We start from the raw sequence: 23743 nt of genomic DNA, 5'->3' as shown, positions 1-23743 counted from the left end.
TCCCTTCCCTGTACTGAGAGGATGATGTCCTTTACCCCGACTCTGATAGTGGGGAAATACAGCGCTTGCAGCTGTACTACAACAGGCTAACCTTAAACCTGGCCAAGCTTGTTGAGGGTTCTAGTTGAGGTAGACTGCCTGGAGCTCTGTGTCCAATGAAAGCACAGAGGAAAACTCAGATTCCCAGGCTCAGGAGGGAATTTGAGGACAGTTGTGTTACAGTACAGGTCAGTAGGATTAGGCAGTAGGAAGACTATCATTGTTAGGTGGTCAACCAACACAAATATACCTTATAGTTTCATAGTGATTCTCCCATGTTCTGAAATTGAATACATTAAATGTGAAAAGCAACTTGACAGTTGATTTTACACTCCCCTACATGTGTCATGGTATCACACGCACCACAGGAGGCTGGTGGCACCTTAATTGGGGAGGACGGGCTTGTGGTAATGGCTTGAGCAGAATGGTTTCCATGTGTTTGATGCATTTCCATTCACTCTGTTCCAGTCATTATTATGAGCCGTCCTCCCTTCAGCAGCCTCCACTGACATGGACATAGTACAGAGACCATTCATTTCATTGAATTACTATACCGTCAGTTGACAGGCAATTTGGAGCATAGTGACACTGACATCAAACATGTCTACAAGAGCTACTTGGCACATTACAGCCTTCCTATACACAAAGTTACCTTAAAACACACAAAGTTACCTTAAAACACACAAAGTTATCTTAAAACACACAAAGTTACCTTAAAACACACAAAGTTACCTTAAAACACACAAAGTTATCTTAAAACACACAAAGTTACCTTAAAACACACAAAGTTACCTTAAAACACACAAAGTTATCTTAAAACACACAAAGTTATCTTAAAACACACAAAGTTACCTTAAAAAACACAAAGTTACCTTAAAACACACAAAGTTACCTTAAAACACACAAAGTTATCTTAAAACACACAAAGTTACCTTAAAACACACAAAGTTATCTTAAAACACACAAAGTTACCTTAAAACACACAAAGTTACCTTAAAACACACAAAGTTATCTTAAAACACACAAAGTTACCTTAAAACACACAAAGTTACCTTAAAACACACAAAGTTATCTTAAAACACACAAAGTTACCTTAAAACACACAAGGTGCTGGTACAGAGTCAAGCCTTTCTATCCCAGTCACTCAAACACCGGACGTCAACGCCTATCTCAATGTCACATCATGTGGGCTCGTTGGCACCCTCTAGCATGTTTCTGCAGGTGACTGGGAACTACGCTGAGGAGGGGGGAACGGTCATGTTGCCATGGGAACGCACTTAGCTGTGTGGGTGGCTGTGGGGTTGGGGAGTTCTATGGCTGAGACATCTAATAGCCTACACCACAGCTTGCGGTAAAATGAATGCATGGAGATGTGTGGCAAGAATTCACTGTGTATTGAAACCCATTTAGGAAGGCAGAAAAACGTCTGTACAGAAGTACGTCAATATCTAGAACTCCTCTTTCATTTCCTTACAGAATACACAAAGCTTTCTGTGATTCATCAACTTTCCCAAGGTATCAGAGAGACACAGAGAGAGACAGAGAGACACAGAGAGAGACAGAGAGAGACAGAGAGAGACAGAAAGAGACAGACAGACAGACAGACAGACAGACAGACAGACAGACAGACAGACAGACAGACAGACAGACAGACAGACAGACAGACAGACAGACAGACAGACAGACAGACAGACAGACAGACAGACAGACAGACAGACAGACAGACAGACAGACAGACAGACAGACAGACAGAGAGAGACAGACACAGAGCGAGACACAGAGAGAGACAGAGAGAGACAGAGAGAGACAGAGAGACAGAGAGAGACAGAGAGACAAAGAGACAGACAGACAGACAGACAGACAGACAGACAGACAGACAGACAGACAGACAGACAGACAGACAGACAGACAGACAGACAGACAGACAGACAGACAGACAGACAGACAGACAGACAGACAGACAGTGTGCACTCCAATCCACATTCTCCCATCATCATCCCACTGGGCACAAACTGGTTGAATCAACATTGTTTCCAAGTCGTTTTAATGAAATTACGTAGGACCAATGTGGAATAGACGTTGAGCTGACGTCTGTACCCAGTGGGATATCACCTCTTCCTGGTGAATAGTAATTACAAAGGCAACTAAATCAATAGGGCGGAATAATGAAACAATGTGGATTAATGAGAAGCTGGAGAGAACGCTGGTTCTATTGAACTTCTACTGAGCCTAGTGTGGTTTCAGCCTCTAGTGTGGTTCCAGCCTCTAGTGTGGTTTCAGTCTCTAGTGTGGTTTCAGCCTCTAGTGTGGTTTCAGCCTCTAGTGTGGTTTCAGCCTCTAGTGTGGTTTCAGCCTCTAGTGTGATTTCAGCCTCTAGTGTGGTTTCAGCCTCTAGTGTGGTTTCAGCCTCTAGTGTGGTTTCAGCCTCTAGTGTGGTTTCAGCCTCTAGTGTGGTTTCAGCCTCTAGTGTGGTTCCAGCCTCTAGTGTGGTTCCAGACTCTAGTGTGGTTTCAGCCTCTAGTGTGGTTTCAGCCTCTAGTGTGGTTTCAGCCTCTAGTGTGGTTCCAGGCTCTAGTGTGGTTCCAGGCTCTAGTGTGGTTCCAGCCTCTAGTGTGGTTCCAGCCTCTAGTGTGGTTTCAGGCTCTAGTGTGGTTTCAGCCTCTAGTGTGGTTTCAGCCTCTAGTGTGGTTTCAGCCTCTAGTGTGGTTTCAGCCTCTACTGTGGTTTCAGCCTCTAGTGTGGTTTCAGCCTCTAGTGTGGTTTCAGCCTCTAGTGTGGTTTCAGCCTCTACTGTGGTTTCAGCCTCTACTGTGGTTCCATCCTCTACTGTGGTTCCAGCCTCTACTGTGGTTCCAGCCTTGTGTCTATAGGGTAGGGCCATGAGGTTTTCCTAACCGTGAGACCTGACCAGGAAAACCTACGGCTCCTAGTCGTATGTGCCTAGTCTCCAATCCCTCACCAAAGGATATTCACCATGGGCACAGCTGCACTATAACCTACCTTCAAACCAGCAATAAATCCCAACAACAAGACTAGTTGACAAAAAACTGAACTCTGACCAAGAATGCCAGGCAGGAGAGTGAAGAAGAACCACAGACAAGAGATAACCAGTAAGTCTAACTGTAACAGGAACATAACCATCTACAGTAAGTCTAGCTGTAACAGGAACATAACCATCTACAGTAAGTCTAACTGTAACAGGAACATAACCATCTACAGTAAGGCTAGCTGTAACAGGAACATAGCCATCTACAGTAAGGCTAGCTGTAACAGGAACATAACCATCTACAGTAAGGCTAGCTGTAACAGGAACATAACCATCTACAGTAAGTCTAGCTGTAACAGGAACATAACCATCTACAGTAAGTCTAACTGTAACAGGAACATAACCATCTACAGTAAGTCTAGCTGTAACAGGAACATAACCATCTACAGTAAGTCTAACTGTAACAGGAACGTAACCATCTACAGTAAGTCTAGCTGTAACAGGAACATAACCATCTACAGTAAGGGTAGCTGTAACAGGAACATAACCATCTACAGTAAGGCTAGCTGTAACAGGAACATAGCCATCTACAGTAAGGCTAGCTGTAACAGGAACATAACCATCTACAGTAAGTCTAGCTGTAACAGGAACATAACCATCTACAGTAAGTCTAGCTGTAACAGGAACATAACCATCTACAGTAAGTCTAACTGTAACAGGAACGTAACCATCTACAGTAAGTCTAACTGTAACAGGAACATAACCATCTACAATAAGTCTAACTGTAACAGGAACATAACCATCTACAGTATGTCTAACTGTAACAGGAACATAACCATCTACAGTAAGGCTAGCTGTAACAGGAACATAACCATCTACAGTAAGGCTAGCTGTAACAGGAACATAACCATCTACAGTAAGTCTAGCTGTAACAGGAACATAACCATCTACAGTAAGTCTAACTGTAACAGGAACATAACCATCTACAGTAAGTCTAACTGTAACAGGAACATAACCATCTACAGTAAGTCTAGCTGTAACAGGAACATAACCATCTACAGTAAGGCTAGCTGTAACAGGAACATAACCATCTACAGTAAGGCTAGCTGTAACAGGAACATAACCATCTACAGTAAGTCTAGCTGTAACAGGAACATAACCATCTACAGTAAGGCTAGCTGTAACAGGAACATAACCATCTACAGTAAGGCTAGCTGTAACAGGAACATAACCATCTACAGTAAGTCTAACTGTAACAGGAACATAACCATCTACAGTAAGTCTAGCTGTAACAGGAACATAACCATCTACAGTAAGTCTAGCTGTAACAGGAACATAACCATCTACAGTATGTCTAGCTGTAACAGGAACATAACCATCTACAGTAAGGCTAGCTGTAACAGGAACATAACCATCTACAGTAAGTCTAGCTGTAACAGGAACATAACCATCTACAGTAAGGCTAGCTGTAACAGGAACATAACCGTCTACAGTAAGTCTAGCTGTAACAGGAACATAACCATCTACAGTAAGTCTAACTGTAACAGGAACATAACCATCTACAGTAAGTCTAGCTGTAACAGGAACATAACCATCTACAGTATGTCTAGCTGTAACAGGAACATAACCATCTACAGTAAGGCTAGCTGTAACAGGAACATAACCGTCTACAGTAAGGCTAGCTGTAACAGGAACATAACCATCTACAGTAAGGCTAGCTGTAACAGGAACATAACCATCTACAGTAAGGCTAGCTGTAACAGGAACATAACCATCTACAGTAAGTCTAACTGTAACAGGAACATAACCATCTACAGTAAGTCTAGCTGTAACAGGAACATAACCATCTACAGTAAGTCTAGCTGTAACAGGAACATAACCATCTACAGTAAGTCTAACTGTAACAGGAACATAACCATCTACAGTAAGGCTAGCTGTAACAGGAACATAACCATCTACAGTAAGTCTAACTGTAACAGGAACATAACCATCTACAGTAAGTCTAGCTGTAACAGGAACATCAATCCCACTGCTAGAACATATGTTGCACCAAACAGTATAGTGCCTCCTGGAGGGGGGGGGGGGGGGGGGGGGGGGGGGGGGGTGTTAAGTCGCACCCCGTTCTGTTGCAGCTCTGCTCATGGTGTGTCTGAATTACCGCGGTAACACTGCATACAGATACCCTGCTGACACTCCCGGCAACTCTCAACAGACAGGAGGGAGGTGGGATGAGGGCCTGTGAAAGATGGCATCATTACCCTTTCTCCCTCTCACTCACTCTCTCTCTCTCTCTTTCTTTCCTATCTCCACACTCACTCTCTCTCTCTTTCTTTCCTATCTCCACACTCTCTCTCTCTTTCTTTCCTATCTCCACACTCTCTCTCTCTCTTTCTTTCCTATCTCCACACACTCTCTCTCTCTTTCTTTCCTATCTCCACACTCTCTCTCTCTTTCTTTCCTATCTCCACACTCTCTCTCTCTCTTTCTTTCCTATCTCCACACACTCTCTCTCTCTTTCTTTCCTATCTCCACACACTCTCTCTCTCTTTTTTTCCTATCTCCACACACTCTCTCTCTCTTCTTTCCTATCTCCACACTCTCTCTCTCTTTCCTATCTCCCACACTCTCTCTCTCTCTTTCCTATCTCCACACTCTCTCTCTCTCTTTCTTTCCTATCTCCACACTCTCTCTCTCTTTCTTCCTATCTCCACACACTCTCTCTCTCTCTCTCTCTCTCTCTCTCTCTCTCTCTCTCTCTCTCTCTCTCTCTCTCTCTCTCTCTCTCTCTCTCTCTCTCTCTCTCTCTCTCTCTCTCTCTCTCTCTCTCTCTCTCTCTCTCTCTCTCTCTCTCTCTCTCTCTCTCTCTCTCTCTCTCTCTCTATAGATGTATTTTCTCCTACTACTCGTCTGCCGTGGCCCTAGGGGTAGTGGGGTTGAAGGAGTGTGTTTTACTGTCTTCAGCTCTTCTGAGGAGACGGAAGGAGAGCCCCTTTAGGTGAATGCATGAAATGATGAGAAAAGTGCAGAAGGTTATGTGTTTTAGAGGCTTTGCTTGATGTGGGGCTTGAAAAGGGAGTTAGTATTGAGGATTAAATTGGCTATGGCAGCGTGGCTGATTCCAATGGAAATCAGAGGGGAGTTTTATTGTATAGATCGAGAGCTTTGAGGCTAGGCTTGATATGATACCCTCGATGTGTTGTAGATTGGTATCTAATGGTGTGTGTGTGTGTGTGTGTGTGTGTGTGTGTGTGTGTGTGTGTGTGTGTGTGTGTGTGTGTGTGTGTGTGTGTGTGTGTGTGTGTGTGTGTGTGTGCGTGTGTGCGTGTGTGTGTGTGTGTGTGTGTGTGCGTGTGTGCGTGTTTGCTCTCGTCAGGCTGATAAACACAGAATTAGGCCTAATCCTCTTGTGGACTTCAAACAGCGGCGACAGAAAATGGGAGCGAAAAGCGCATTTTGGCTGTCTGCAATTGTCTCATCATTTCACGCATCTAAAACAAAACGAATGTATTGCTTTCATTTCATGCTCTGCGTGGTGCAGACTAATATAGCATCATCTGAAAACGGTTTATTTAGAGTAAGTCAGCCAGGCCTCATATGAACAGAGAACCAGAGGACAACACCTCATTATGTCACACATTGACCCATGAATGTCTCAGAAACACAACACTATTAAGTCCTCATACAGACTACACTGATATGGATATCCATGGGCCTTTCCAGACACATTTCTTTCACATACAGAACACTTGTGAGTCCCACTGGTTAGAGAGAGAGCGAGAGAGGAACAACAATTCTGTGTCTGGCAGCTTTCTCTCAGCCCATTTGGGGTGGTGCTTCCACACACACACACACACAGACAGACAGACAGACAGACAGACAGACAGACAGACAGACAGACAGACAGACAGACAGACAGACAGACAGACAGACAGACAGACAGACAGACAGACAGACAGACAGACAGACAGACAGACAGACAGACAGACAGACAGACAGACAGACAGACAGACACACACACACACACACACAGCAAACAGAGTCTTCCATTCAGATGAACTCCACACACCCATCATTCAGCCTGGCACAGCAGAGGCTCTGTTAGTGAGCATTCATACCGGCAAGCGGCTCACGAGCGGAAGTTTGGACACACACACACTATCATGCCGAATTATGCGTGTGTGTGTGTCCAAACTTCCTGCTTGGGCCACTGAGCAACATTCATGTCATTGTGGAGATTTCATTCATATTTCTCTGATTCGGTCATGTCTCAAATGATTTGAATATCCATTTTATTTGAACTACACAGCACCTCATCTCAAAAATCAAGGCTGTACTAGAGGGAGTATATCAGTTCAGGGGTGTCACAATATTGACAAGGCCATGATCTCCAGGTCCAAATTCCAGCCACAACAGCAGCCAACAAACAGAAGCTAGTATGTCAACATTAAGTGCTTACAGGCCGATAAACGCTGCCGTTAAATTCCTATAGGCGGGTGCTGATGGACAGTGCCAGTAGAATCAAGGCTGCTAGCTGAACTGGAAGGCACCAGATGACAGAGTATCAAAGTATGCAGGGAACTAAATGTTTCCCATTGAGATGGGGTGCCCACTGTGATGGGAGGAATGAGGTGAGATCAAATCAAATCAAATTGTATTTGTCACATGCGCCGAACACAACAGGTGTAGACCTTACAGTGAAATGCTTACAGACGAGCTGGGATAGCACACACACACACACACACACACACACACACACACAGGATGGAATACACACACACACACACACTCCTCCTAACCTGCAGCTAGTGCTCCAGTTACCCTGCCATCCATGGCCAGACTGGTCCAGCGGTTCAGCGGCCTGCAGGTAGCCACCTACCCTCTGCCAGCTGTTCCAGTTACCCTGCCATCCATGGCCAGACTGGTCCAGCGGTTCAGCGGCCTGCAGGTAGCCACCTACCCTCTGCCAGCTGTTCCAGTTACCCTGCCATCCATGGCCAGACTGGTCCAGCGGTTCAGCGGCCTGCAGGTAGCCACCTACCCTCTGCCAGCTGTTCCAGTTACCCTGCCATCCATGGCCAGACTGGTCCAGTGGTTCAGCGGCCTGCAGGTAGCCACCTACCCTCTGCCAGCTGTTCCAGTTACCCTGCCATCCATGGCCAGACTGGTCCAGCGGTTCAGCGGCCTGCAGGTAGCCACCTACCCTCTGCCAGCTGTTCCAGTTACCCTGCCATCCATGGCCAGACTGGTCCAGCGGTTCAGCGGCCTGCAGGTAGCCACCTACCCTCTGCCAGCTGTTCCAGTTACCCTGCTATCCATGGCCAGACTGGTCCAGTGGTTCAGCGGCCTGCAGGTAGCCACCTACCCTCTGCCAGCTGTTCCAGTTACCCTGCCATCCATGGCCAGACACAAAGGCAACCACTTATTCCCTCGAAGGTACATAGTGCAGCTGAGCCACAGATGAACAACAACTAGAACAACAATACATTTGTGTGTCTTTAGTTCGTATTTTTTATACATGTAAGTCTGTAATGTCTACATGCTAATGTTCTTAAATGTATGTAAATTGTAAACTATTTTTGTTTGTAATGTATTTTTCATTATGTATCGGCAGTGGTGTAAAGTACTTCAGTAAAAGTACTTTAAAGTACTACTTAAGTAGTTTTTGGGGTATCTGTACCTTATTTTACTATTTATATTTTCGACTACTTTTCCTTTAACTTCACTACATTCATGAAGAAAATATTGTACTTTTTACTCCAAACATTTTCACTGACACCCAAAAGTACTCGTTACATTTTGAGCGCTTAGCAGGACAGGAAAATGGTCCAATTCACACACTTATCAACAGAACATCCCTGGTCATCCCTACTGCCTCTGATCTGGGTAGACTCACTAAACAGAGAACATCCCTGGTCATCCCTACTGCCTCTGATCTGGTGGACTCACTAAACAGAGAACATCCCTGGTCATCCCTATTGCCTCTGATCTGGTGGACTCACTTCACTAAACAGAGAACATCCCTGGTCATCCCTACTGCCCTGATCTGGTGGACTCACTAAACAGAGAACATCCCTGGTCATCCCTACTGCCTCTGATCTGGAGGACTCACTAAACAGAGAACACCCCTGGTAATCCCTACTGCCTCTGATCTGGAGGACTCACTAAACAGAGAACATCCCTTGTCATCCCCTACGGCCCTCTGATCTGGTGGACTCACTAAACAGAGAACATCCCTGGTCATCCCTACTGCCTCTGATCTGGTGGACTCACTTCACTAAACAGAGAACATCCATGGTCATCCCTACTGCCTCTGATCTGGTGGACTCACTAAACAGAGAACATCCCTGGTCATCCCTACTGCCCTGATCTGGAGGACTCACTAAACAGAGAACATCCATGGTCATCCCTACTGCCCTGATCTGGAGGACTCACTAAACAGAGAACATCCCTGGTCATCCCTACTGCCCTGATCTGGAGGACTCACTAAACAGAGAACATCCCTGGTCATCCCTACTGCCCTGATCTGGAGGACTCACTAAACAGAGAACATCCCTGGTCATCCCTACTGCCTCTGATCTGGTGGACTCACTAAACAGAGAACATCCCTGGTTATCCCTACTGCCCTGATCTGGAGGACTCACTAAACAGAGAACATCCCTGGTCATCCCTACTGCCCTGATCTGGAGGACTCACTAAACAGAGAACATCCCTGGTCATCCCTACTGCCCTGATCTGGAGGACTCACTAAACAGAGAACATCCCTGGTCATCCCTATTGCCTCTGATCTGGTGGACTCACTAAACAGAGAACATCCCTGGTCATCCCTACTGCCCTGATCTGATAGACTCACTAAAACAGAGAACATCCCTGGTCATCCCTACTGCCTCTGATCTGGCAGACTCACTAAACAGAGAACATCCCTGGTCATCCCTACTGCCCTGATCTGGAGGACTCACTAAACAGAGAACATCCCTGGTCATCCCTACTGCCTCTGATCTGGAGGACTCACTAAACAGAGAACATCCCTGGTTATCCCTATTGCCTCTGATCTGGAGGACTCACTAAACAGAGAACATCCCTGGTCATCCCTACTGCCTCTGATCTGGAGGACTCACTAAACAGAGAACATCCCTGGTCATCCCTACTGCCCTGATCTGGAGGACTCACTAAACAGAGAACATCCCTGGTCATCCCTATTGCCTCTGATCTGGTGGACTCACTAAACAGAGAACATCCCTGGTCATCCCTACTGCCCTGATCTGATAGACTCACTAAACAGAGAACATCCCTGGTCATCCCTACTGCCTCTGATCTGGCAGACTCACTAAACAGAGAACATCCCTGGTCATCCCTACTGCCCTGATCTGGAGGACTCACTAAACAGAGAACATCCCTGGTTATCCCTATTGCCTCTGATCTGGAGGACTCACTAAACAGAGAACATCCCTGGTCATCCCTACTGCCTCTGATCTGGAGGACTCACTAAACAGAGAACATCCCTGGTCATCCCTACTGCCCTGATCTGACAGACTCACTAAACAGAGAACATCCCTGGTCATCCCTACTGCCCTGATCTGGAGGACTCACTAAACAGAGAACATCCCTGGTCATCCCTATTGCCTCTGATCTGACAGACTCACTAAACAGAGAACATCCATGGTCATCCCTACTGCCCTGATCTGGTGGACTCACTAAATAGAGAACATCCCTGGTCATCCCTATTGCCTCTGATCTGGTGGACTCACTAAACAGAGAACATCCCTGGTCATCCCTACTGCCTCTGATCTGGTGGACTCACTAAACAGAGAACATCCCTGGTCATCCCTACTGCCCTGATCTGGAGGACTCACTAAACAGAGAACATCCCTGGTCATCCCTACTGCCTCTGATCTGGCAGACTCACTAAACAGAGAACATCCCTGGTCATCCCTACTGCCTCTGATCTGGAGGACTCACTAAACAGAGAACATCCCTGGTCATCCCTACTGCCTCTGATCTGGCGGACACACTAAACACGTTTTATTTGTAAATTATGTCTGAGTGTTGGAGCGTGCCCCTGGCTATCAGTTAAAAAATTGTTTTTAAATGTGCTGTCTGGTTTGCTTAATATAAGGAATTTAAAATTATTCATACTATTACTTTTACTTTTGATACTTAAGTATATTTTAGCAACTACATTTACTGTTGATACTGAAGTATATGTAAAACCAAATACTTTTAGACTTTTACTCAAGTAGTATTTTACTGGGTGACTTTCACTTTAACTTGAGTCATTTTCTATTACGGTATCTTTACTTTTACTCAAGTATGAAAATGGAGTACTTTTTCCACCACTGTGTATCAGACCCCAGTAAGACTAGCTGTGGCCTTTGGCGTGGGCTAATGGGGATCCTAATAACGATCATTAAAAGCTGCAACTGACTACACTTACCTCAATTCAGTATGTTTCAGAAGTGTGCTAGTCTATTCAGGTACTGCTTCAAAACACATTGTACACAGCACTGCACACCAACACATTTATTCATCGTCATTCATGAAGGCAATAGTCAATGGGATAGAGCAGACCCCACTGCAGCTCTTAGTCCCCTGGCTCTGCTCTGACCCCTCACTGCAGCTCTCAGTCCCTCTGGCCCTCCTCTGACCCCTCACTGCAGCTCTCAGTCCCCTGGCCCTGTTCTGACCCCTTACTGTAGCCTTCAGTCTCCCTGGTCCTGTTCTGACCCCTTACTGTAGCCTTCAGTCTCCCTGGTCCTGTTCTGACCCCTTACTGTAGCCTTCAGTCTCCCTGGTCCTGTTCTGACCCCTTACTGTAGCCTTCAGTCTCCCTGGTCCTGTTCTGACCCCTTACTGTAGCCTTCAGTCTCCCTGGTCCTGTTCTGACCCCTTACTGTAGCCTTCAGTCTCCCTGGTCCTGTTCTGACCCCTTACTGTAGCCTTCAGTCTCCCTGGTCCTGTTCTGACCCCTTACTGCAGCCTTCAGTCTCCCTGGTCCTGTTCTGACCCCTTACTGCAGCCTTCAGTCTCCCTGGTCCTGTTCTGACCCCTTACTGTAGCCTTCAGTCTCCCTGGTCCTGTTCTGACCCCTTACTGTAGCCTTCAGTCTCCCTGGTCCTGTTCTGACCCCTTACTGTAGCCTTCAGTCTCCCTGGTCCTGTTCTGACCCCTTACTGTAGCCTTCAGTCTCCCTGGTCCTGTTCTGACCCCTTACTGTAGCCTTCAGTCTCCCTGGTCCTGTTCTGACCCCTTACTGCAGTTCTCAGTCTCCCTGGTCCTGTTCTGACCCCTTACTGCAGTTCTCAGTCTCCCTGGTCCTTCTCTGACCCCGTACTGGAGTTCTCAGTCTCCCTGGTCCTTCTCTGACCCCTTACTGCAGTTCTCAGTCTCCCTGGCCCTGTTCTGACCCCTTACTGCAGTTCTCAGTCTCCCTGGCCCTGTTCTGACCTCTTACTGCAGTTCTCAGTCTCCCTGGTCCTTCTCTGACCCCTTACTGCAGTTCTCAGTCTCCCTGGCCCTGCTCTGTGAAGAGCTCCCTCTCTCTAGGCACACTATGCCCAGCATGATCATTCATTGGATGGAGCCTCACACTATTCACTAATACAGCCCCGAAATACAGATCCAATCCTTATACTATTTCAGAGGGATCTAAAGGGAACATATAGGCTAAAGTCAATGGATGGATAATGTATACCTATAATGTATGTAGACTATATTGTAATAATGTATACATACTATAGTGTATAGACTATAGTGTAATAATGTATACATACTATAGTGTATAGACTATAGTGTAATAATGTATACATACTATAGTGTATAGACTATAGTGTAATAATGTATACATACTATAGTGTATAGACTATAGTGTAATAATGTATACATACTATAGTGTATAGGCTATAGTGTAATAATGTATACATAATATAGTGTGTAGACTATAGTGTACTAATGTATACATACTGTGTGTAACAATGTTTACATATTATAGTGTGTAGACTATAGTGTAATAATGTTTACATACTATAGTATATAGACTGTAGTGTATACATACTATAGTGTGTAGACTATAGTGTTATAAGCTATAGTGTAATAATGTATACATACTATAGTGTAATAATGTATACATATTATAGTGTGTAGACTATAGTGTAATAATGTATACATATTATGGTGTGTAGACTATAGTCTAATAATGTATACATACTATAGTGTGCATACGATAGTGTACTAATGTATACATACTATAGAGTATAAGCTATAAGAGAGAGAGGGAGAGAGAGGGAGAGAGAGATGAGAGAGGGAGAGAGAGAGAGAGAGAGAGAGAGAGAGAGAGAGAGAGAGAGAGAGAGGAGAGAGAGAGAGAGAGAGAGAGAGAGAGAGAGAGAGAGAGAGAGAGAGAGAGAGAGAGAGAGAGAGAGAGAGAGAGAGAGAGAGGAGAGAGAGAGAGAGAGAGAGAGAGAGGGTTTCTGTAAAGCTGCACTATGAGTCAAGGACCTACATCCCACTATACAGAAGGAGCTTTCTAAGGTCTAAATGGATAGCGGTGCGGCAGTGACTGGATATTAAATAGACACTCTTCCAGGTAGCCTACTACACTGCACGTCCCAGTGGCTGTCTGGCTGCTGTGTAGACTGGTCTATAACCACAGACTAATAAAGAAAGCTTTCAGCTTCTCTGTGATGCTGGTGCTCCCATAACACCAGACTACTGAGCTGCTGAACGCAGGATCACCTCTCCCACTACTGACTATAAAGCCTACTGAACGCAGGATCACCTCTCCCACTACTGACTATAAAGCCTACTGAACGCAGGATCACCTCTCCCACTACTGACTATAAAGCCTACTGAACACAGGATCACCTCTCCCACTACTGACTATAAAGCCTACTGAACGCAGGATCACCTCTCCCACTACTGACTATAAAGCCTACTGAACACAGGATCACCTCTCCCACTACTGACTATAAAGCCTACTGAACACAGGATCACCTCTCCCACTACTGACTATAAAGCCTACTGAACACAGGATCACCTCTCCCACTACTGACTATAAAACCTACTGAACGCAGGATCACCTCTCCCACTACTGACTATAAAGCCTACTGAACACAGGATCACCTCTCCCACTACTGACTATAAAGCCTACTGAACACAGGATCACCTCTCCCACTACTGACTATAAAGCCTACTGAACGCAGGATCACCTCTCCCACTACTGACTATAAAGCCTACTGAACGCAGGATCACCTCTCCCACTACTGACTATAAAGCCTACTGAACGCAGGATCACCTCTCCCACTACTGACTATAAAGCCTACTGAACACAGGATCACCTCTCCCACTACTGACTATAAAACCTACTGAACGCAGGATCACCTCTCCCACTACTGACTATAAAACCTACTGAACACAGGATCACCTCTCCCACTACTGACTATAAAGCCTACTGAACGCAGGATCACCTCTCCCACTACTGACTATAAAGCCTACTGAACGCAGGATCACCTCTCCCACTACTGACTATAAAGCCTACTGAACGCAGGATCACCTCTCCCACTACTGACTATAAAACCTACTGAACACAGGATCACCTCTCCCACTACTGACTATAAAACCTACTGAACACAGGATCACCTCTCCCACTACTGACTATAAAACCTACTGAACACAGGATCACCTCTCCCACTACTGACTATAAAGCCTACTGAACACAGGATCACCTCTCCCACTACTGACTATAAAGCCTACTGAACACAGGATCACCTCTCCCACTACTGACTATAAAGCCTACTGAACACAGGATCACCTCTCCCACTACTGACTATAAAGCCTACTGAACGCAGGATCACCTCTCCCACTACTGACTATAAAGCCTACTGAACACAGGATCACCTCTCCCACTACTGACTATAAAGCCTACTGAACACAGGATCACCTCTCCCACTACTGACTATAAAGTCTACTGAACACAGGATCACCTCTCCCACTACTGACTATAAAGCCTACTGAACACAGGATCACCTCTCCCACTACTGACTATAAAGCCTACTGAACGCAGGATCACCTCTCCCACTACTGACTATAAAGTCTACTGAACACAGGGTCACCTGTCCCACTACTGACTATAAAACCTACTGAACACAGGATCACCTCTCCCACTACTGACTATAAAGCCTACTGAACGCAGGATCACCTCTCCCACTACTGACTATAAAGCCTACTGAACACAGGATCACCTCTCCCACTACTGACTATAAAGCCTACTGAACACAGGATCACCTCTCCCACTACTGACTATAAAGCCTACTGAACACAGGATCACCTCTCCCACTACTGACTATAAAGCCTACTGAACACAGGATCACCTCTCCCACTACTGACTATAAAGCCTACTGAACACAGGATCACCTCTCCCACTACTGACTATAAAGCCTACTGAACACAGGATCACCTCTCCCACTACTGACTATAAAGCCTACTGAACACAGGATCACCTCTCCCACTACTGACTATAAAGCCTACTGAACACAGGATCACCTCTCCCACTACTGACTATAAAGCCTACTGAACGCAGGATCACCTCTCCCACTACTGACTATAAAACCTACTGAACGCAGGATCACCTCTCCCACTACTGACTATAAAGCCTACTGAACGCAGGATCACCTCTCCCACTACTGACTATAAAGCCTACTGAACACAGGATCACCTCTCCCACTACTGACTATAAAGCCTACTGAACGCAGGATCACCTCTCCCACTACTGACTATAAAGCCTACTGAACACAGGATCACCTCTCCCACTACTGACTATAAAGCCTACTGAACACAGGATCACCTCTCCCACTACTGACTATAAAGCCTACTGAACACAGGATCACCTCTCCCACTACTGACTATAAAGCCTACTGAACGCAGGATCACCTCTCCCACTACTGACTATAAAGTCTACTGAACACAGGGTCACCTGTCCCACTACTGACTATAAAACCTACTGAACGCAGGATCACCTCTCCCACTACTGACTATAAAGCCTACTGAACACAGGATCACCTCTCCCACTACTGACTATAAAGCCTACTGAACGCAGGATCACCTCTCCCACTACTGACTATAAAGCCTACTGAACACAGGATCACCTCTCCCACTACTGACTATAAAGCCTACTGAACACAGGATCACCTCTCCCACTACTGACTATAAAGCCTACTGAACGCAGGATCACCTCTCCCACTACTGACTATAAAGCCTACTGAACACAGGATCACCTCTCCCACTACTGACTATAAAGCCTACTGAACACAGGATCACCTCTCCCACTACTGACTATAAAGCCTACTGAACACAGGATCACCTCTCCCACTACTGACTATAAAGCCTACTGAACGCAGGATCACCTCTCCCACTACTGACTATAAAACCTACTGAACGCAGGATCACCTCTCCCACTACTGACTATAAAACCTACTGAACGCAGGATCACCTCTCCCACTACTGACTATAAAGCCTACTGAAGGCAGGATCACCTCTCCCACTACTGACTATAAAGCCTACTGAACACAGGATCACCTCTCCCACTACTGACTATAAAGCCTACTGAACACAGGATCACCTCTCCCACTACTGACTATAAAGCCTACTGAACACAGGATCACCTCTCCCACTACTGACTATAAAGCCTACTGAACGCAGGATCACCTCTCCCACTACTGACTATAAAACCTACTGAACGCAGGATCACCTCTCCCACTACTGACTATAAAGTCTACTGAACACAGGATCACCTCTCCCACTACTGACTATAAAGCCTACTGAACGCAGGATCACCTCTCCCACTACTGACTATAAAGCCTACTGAACACAGGATCACCTCTCCCACTACTGACTATAAAGCCTACTGAACACAGGATCACCTCTCCCACTACTGACTATAAAGCCTACTGAACACAGGATCACCTCTCCCACTACTGACTATAAAGCCTACTGAACACAGGATCACCTCTCCCACTACTGACTATAAAGCCTACTGAACACAGGATCACCTCTCCCACTACTGACTATAAAACCTACTGAACACAGGATCACCTCTCCCACTACTGACTATAAAGCCTACTGAACACAGGATCACCTGTCCCACTACTGACTATAAAGCCTACTGAACACAGGATCACCTCTCCCACTACTGACTATAAAGTCTACTGAACACAGGATCACCTGTCCCACTACTGACTATAAAGCCTACTGAACACAGGATCACCTCTCCCACTACTGACTATAAAGCCTACTGAACACAGGATCACCTCTCCCACTACTGACTATAAAGCCTACTGAACACAGGATCACCTCTCCCACTACTGACTATAAAGCCTACTGAACACAGGATCACCTCTCCCACTACTGACTATAAAACCTACTGAACGCAGGATCACCTCTCCCACTACTGACTATAAAGCCTACTGAACACAGGATCACCTCTCCCACTACTGACTATAAAGCCTACTGAACGCAGGATCACCTCTCCCACTACTGACTATAAAGCCTACTGAACACAGGATCACCTCTCCCACTACTGACTATAAAACCTACTGAACGCAGGATCACCTCTCCCACTACTGACTATAAAGCCTACTGAACACAGGATCACCTCTCCCACTACTGACTATAAAGCCTACTGAACGCAGGATCACCTCTCCCACTACTGACTATAAAGCCTACTGAACACAGGATCACCTCTCCCACTACTGACTATAAAGCCTACTGAACACAGGATCACCTCTCCCACTACTGACTATAAAGCCTACTGAACACAGGATCACCTCTCCCACTACTGACTATAAAGCCTACTGAACACAGGATCACCTCTCCCACTACTGACTATAAAGCCTACTGAACACAGGATCACCTCTCCCACTACTGACTATAAAGCCTACTGAACGCAGGATCACCTCTCCCACTACTGACTATAAAGCCTACTGAACACAGGATCACCTCTCCCACTACTGACTATAAAGCCTACTGAACACAGGATCACCTCTCCCACTACTGACTATAAAGCCTACTGAACGCAGGATCACCTCTCCCACTACTGACTATAAAGCCTACTGAACACAGGATCACCTCTCCCACTACTGACTATAAAGCCTACTGAACACAGGATCACCTCTCCCACTACTGACTATAAAGCCTACTGAACACAGGATCACCTCTCCCACTACTGACTATAAAGCCTACTGAACACAGGATCACCTCTCCCACTACTGACTATAAAGCCTACTGAACACAGGATCACCTCTCCCACTACTGACTATAAAGCCTACTGAACGCAGGATCACCTCTCCCACTACTGACTATAAAGCCTACTGAACGCAGGATCACCTCTCCCACTACTGACTATAAAACCTACAGGCACAAGCTCTATATGAGCCATAAGGGTTACAGCATTTTAGCCTGATTCTTTACACAGATTATACAGCGTTACCCTCAAGCAGCCCAGTGTTTGGAGCTAAATATTTAAGATATTCTTTATGTATAACAAATGTATTATGTCCTTGAACAATTGATATAGCCTACAGTAATGAATTGCTATACATGTATTCCAGTTGTGTGGCATGTTGTTCTGTGAAGAAGAGGATTGGATCAAAGACGTTGTCATGACAATTTAACAGTGAGGTTAAATGACTTTTTGACTTAACGCTACCGTTGCTCACTATCCGTGCTCACGGACACAGGCGTGCCCTAATAGCGTTTATGTAATAGCCTATATCGTTTAAGGCTGCACATGGACATTTATAGTGATTTTAAATATTCTATAATAGCCTACCGTCTCTCTCTCTCTCTCTCTCTCTCTCTCTCTCTCTCTCTCTCTCTCTCTCTCTCTCTCTCTCTCTCTCTCTCTCTCTCTCTCTCTCTCTCTCTCTCTCTCTCTCTATATATATATATATATATATATATATATATATATATATATAAGTTAGTTATTTTATTAGTATTTTTACTATATACTGGAAAATCAAAGAGTGAATGGGAAAACCAGACAAGCTACGGATCTCCCTTCCCAAGCCCAAAACCATATCGGTCATGTTCCTAGACCTAAGGCACTTGAGTGGAGACGTGCGACGCACGGCAATGCAGCCCGCAACTTATCATCGGCGACGCTTTCCAGCTACGGAGACGGGAGATGTGCCGTTTGAGGTTACAATAAATGTTTCATAATGCAACGTGCGCTTTCCACGAGTTACAGCACGCAGGAAAACAGAGACACCGTGCACAAGCTACGCTGTGACTCTCTGAGAGGTATCATATGGAACATCTAGTCCTACACAGTGGGATGTGACTTATTGGATGTCATTGCGCTAGGCTATATCAACGAGACGAGAGAGTGGTGGGAAAATATCCACCTCGTGGTGTGCAATAGGATGTCACATAGCATACTGCAGAGCCGATTGTTGTACGAAGGTGGACAAATGTCTCTTAACACACTACGAAATTCTGCCACCCCATAGGCTACATTCCCTAATATCACTTGGTCAATATCACTTTACCTATAGAGTTCAGCGCGGACAGACGCGCGGACGCATTTGGGCAAGTAAATGCTCAAAATGAATGAAGCAGTACACATGCTCTAAAGCGTTAAACGGCAGAAAAATGCACCACAACTGCACATAGAATAGCAGCAACAATAAATGATGCAATCATATTCTATATCAGAGTGGCGATGGTGGGAAAATTGTAAGAGGTAATTTTTTTTAAACTGAAATCCCAAACCCGCAAGAGAAGGATGGTGCAGTGTTCTCCGCGCGGCATGGCTATACAGCAGAGAACATGTATACACGCCTTTACCTGGTGCAGAGGCATCCGCGCCCCAATTCTTCAAAAAAGAAAACGATAAAGACCAAAAATAATAGTCCCGTTAAATGACCACCCTGTGACAAGCCCGTCCTTACCTGTAATCGCTGCGGATATCAGTTCACAGCCGCAGTCGCATTGACACTGCGGTAACAGGCACGTTCCGATGAATCCCAACTCCTTTACTTCCAAATTACGAGATGCGTAAAAAGAAACACCTTTTGGTGTCCTAATCCACAGGGCTGTGATGCTTCTTTATGAATTGGTCCGTTCTAAATCCTCGGCAGCGACGTGTTAGTCAAAAGCATGAGAATCCAGCGCGAAGGGAAATAGCAGCAGGATCCCAATAACACTTCTGATCAGCGAGTCCCTCTGCAGCCACTATGCCGCTCCGAGTGGACTCAGACCCGGCGGGATCACAACACCTCCCATCCCAAACGCGGACGCACTTATGCCTTGAAAATCGCTGCACTGTAGGATTCCGCAAGAGGCTGTGTCGCGCTGTAGATCAATGCGATGCTCCCATCTGAAAGGCGTTGTGTGATGCTGCGACGAGAGGGGATAAGAGAGAGAGGGTGCTTTTCGAGTTTGCAGGTTCGCAGCTGACAACTGAGTAACTGGGTAGGGATTTGAGTGTATGGCGCTATGCCGGGGCGCAAGGAGCGACTGTCTTGGTAAACCAAGCCTTCTGACTCGCCCGCAGTTGACATCTCGGATCGAGGGCTGTGATTGGGCTAATTGTAACATTTCACTGCCAGCAATCACAGAAGCGCAGCTCACATGATGAATGAGAGGCATATGCTGAAGCCCGCAGCCAGCGAATGTATTTTCTATGTTTATGTAATGCATTCATTCCAGCGTGAAAGGGATTTGGCTATGCCAAAGGGAATACACATGAATACAATACTGGGGGTGAAATGATCATCGGATTTAAATATCTAATCAGAGCATCATTTGAAGATGGAGATTAGGGAAATTAAATATAATTAACACACTTGCTCTGTGTCAAGGGATTATTTTATTTTGTCGTTGATTATTTTTTAAAGTTTCTAACAGCTCAAGATATTGGCTTTCCGTTGGTATTCTGATATTTACGAATGCCTATGCAACAACATTTAAAACTAGAAAAGCCTTTTCAGTAAGACATTCTCTAAAATAATGGTATTTAATATAGCCAAACCACATTATAGCCTAGAAATTAATTGTAGGCTACATTCCTAATTTGCCTTACCAATTAGGCATAATAGTGACATTTTCAATGATAAGGTCAACAAGCCACATTGAGATAGACCTACAGACAAGGGGTAACATGATTCACAAAACAGTGAATGATTATTTTCCATAGTTTTGTTTTATAGGTGGGAAATAATTTGATTGCAGTTATATTATCAGAGGTAAAAGGGTAATTGAAGTTAAATAGCCTACCAGAATAGTAAGCAAATGTTAGGCCTACGCCATACAATCCATGATTAAAATTCACGACTGACATATTCTTTCTTATCTGTAGTCTACGCTACTTTACATCCTACATACCTGACTGTGCAAGTTAAGAAAGCTGCAACCGTGCTCCTCTTCTGACCCTGTGGGTTTTGTCTAGAAGGTATACAGCTTTTGTCAAAATTGACTTTTCTTAGCAGGTTTAGGAGAACTTAAGCGGCAGGTTTGGATAATTAACGCAGCAGGTTAGGCTACTTAGGTTAGGGTTAGGGTTAGCTAAAATGCAAAAAAACCGAATATGCAACTTTTGACGTCAATTTTACAAAAGCTGTATACCATCTAGACATGACCCTCCCTGTGCTGCTCTCGCTTGGCAAGGGCACCGTGCTTTGAAAACCTGCATCATAGCTCCACCTGCAGGCCAATCAAGAACTGCAGTTGGTTTTCTGCCACTGCCCCATGCATTGTGAACCAAACCTTGATTTTTGGCGTTTCAAACCTTGACATGTAGGTACATGTTTGACGGATACGTGACATTTCTAAGCACAACTTTAAGTTAACTGTATTTTCTTGTTTGACATAGAGAGGTGGCCAGGGTTAAGAAAATAACATAACAAAAACAAAACAGCCTACCAACCTTACCTGTATCTGGTGTCCCAGTGGCTTGTCATAATTGGTCAAAAGCAGGGCTGGCTCTAGCCTTTTGGTGTCCCTAAGCAAGATTTGGTGAGGGGGGTGGGCCCCTCCAGGTGGGCCCCTCCCCAGCCTTGATTTTGATGGGTAGCAACCTCACTGCAAAATATTTTAGTGGCCCCCCTCTTGATGGTGGAGAGAAAGTGTTACATTTTACATGTTCATTTCCTGCAATACTACACATTTTGCCATAGGGTGTAGAGAAAATGTTGCAGTTTTATAGCAAGTTTTCTGCAATTCTACATATTTTGCCACGGGGCAGAGAATTTTCTTGAAGTTTTACATCTCATTTCCTGAAATTCAAAAAAAAAATTGTAGTGACTTATGTCATGTTAATATGATATCTGAGTTAGAATGACTAACACAATCAATGGGGGCTCCCTAGAGGTCAGAGCACCTGGGCACTTGACCAGACAGTAGGTATCTGGTCATGATTACTACTAGTTTAGATAGTTGGCTAGACTAACTATCCATCTAAAAATTGTAAGCTGACATGGATAATTGAGTGACTGTCAGTTGGCAGGTTTCCATTGACCCTGGTTTATTCGACAAAAGCAATGTCGCAATTTTCTTTATTGAGACGTGTAATGGAAACAACAGAGATATTTTCTAAAGATAGACTTTGTTATCTGGCTAACTTTCTTTATTGAGACAAATGGTGATGGAAAAAGTGTTTTTCGAATAAAGGATGATTGCCGAATAATTTTGAAGGTATGTGCACATGACGTCTGATGTAACTAACTGTTAAGCTCCACATTGATTCTAAATGCCTACTGCAGCGTTCCCCATTTTCATTGTTGGACATAATAGACAAAAAAAACACCAGGAAATCAGCTCCAAGTGGTTTCAATTGTGGTAATCTGTTCCCAAGTATTCCCACGAATAATAGAAAGGCACGTGATGATCTATGGATGTAAGCAAGCTGTGAATTTGCATTCTACAAAATATTTCAATTATGTTCTGGCCCCTAAACCATTCAATGAAGAAAAAATTGTCCAGCAGCTGAATCTAGTTGATGATCCCTGGCCTACTCCATGCAAAATATTTGTTTTAACTGTAAAAATATATTAGCTTTGCAAGACAAGGATTGTCTTGACTTGCAGGAATGCTTGTATTTCTTCGCCTTGCTTTTCTGGTTGGCTGATGCAAGTTTCATCATCCAATTATTTCAGCTGTACAGGAGTGCATGTTTCACCAGGGCACGGACCGTGGCGATACGTTGGCACATGACAATTATTACAATATGGCAAATATTAGTCAATTATTACAATATGGCAAATATTAGTCAATTATTACAATATGGCAAATATTAGTCAATTATTGCATTCTATTCATGCTGGCTTTCACAAGCTACCTGAGACATGAAACAGATAGGTTGGAGAGCATACAAGTTGTCACCAATTTTTATGCGCAATTTGCCTAAATGGGTATTAGAAACACTTCAACCACTTCATATTTATTGGACACTATGGTTTTTGTTGTTGTTGGTGTGACTGCATTACATCCAGCTGACTGCATTACATCCAGCTGACTGCATTACATCCAGCTGATTTCATTACATCCAGCTGACTTCATTACATCCAGCTGACATCATTACATCCAGCTGACTTCATTACATCCAGCTGACTGCATTACATCCAGCTGACTGCATTACATCCAGCTGACATCATTACATCCAGCTGACTGCATTACATCCAGCTGACATCATTACATCCAGCTGACTTCATTACATCCAGCTGACTGCAT

The 23743-nt window shown here is 44.8% G+C and overlaps 1 protein-coding gene across 3 annotated transcripts in view; it reads right to left on the bottom strand.

The window, feature by feature from the left end:
- The window catches only part of LOC106576477 (plexin-A4), a 653820-nt gene extending 633172 nt beyond the window's left edge, over positions 1-20648 (bottom strand). The window contains exon 1 of one of the 3 annotated variants that reach the window (XM_082964056.1): positions 19966-20648. The gene's annotated coding sequence lies outside the window, so the exon portion shown is untranslated. The remainder of the gene's footprint in view (positions 1-19965) is intronic. The other 2 variants (XM_082964054.1, XM_082964055.1) reach the window with 2 other exon arrangements.
- Between the last annotated feature and the right edge of the window lie 3095 nt (positions 20649-23743).

The sequence above is a fragment of the Salmo salar genome, chromosome 17 (genome assembly GCF_965601325.2).
Source record: "Salmo salar chromosome 17, fSalSal1, whole genome shotgun sequence".
Classification (NCBI taxonomy): domain Eukaryota; kingdom Metazoa; phylum Chordata; class Actinopteri; order Salmoniformes; family Salmonidae; genus Salmo; species Salmo salar.
The sequence above is the reverse complement of the archived record's forward strand: the minus strand, read 5'-3'. Positions and strand labels throughout refer to the sequence as shown.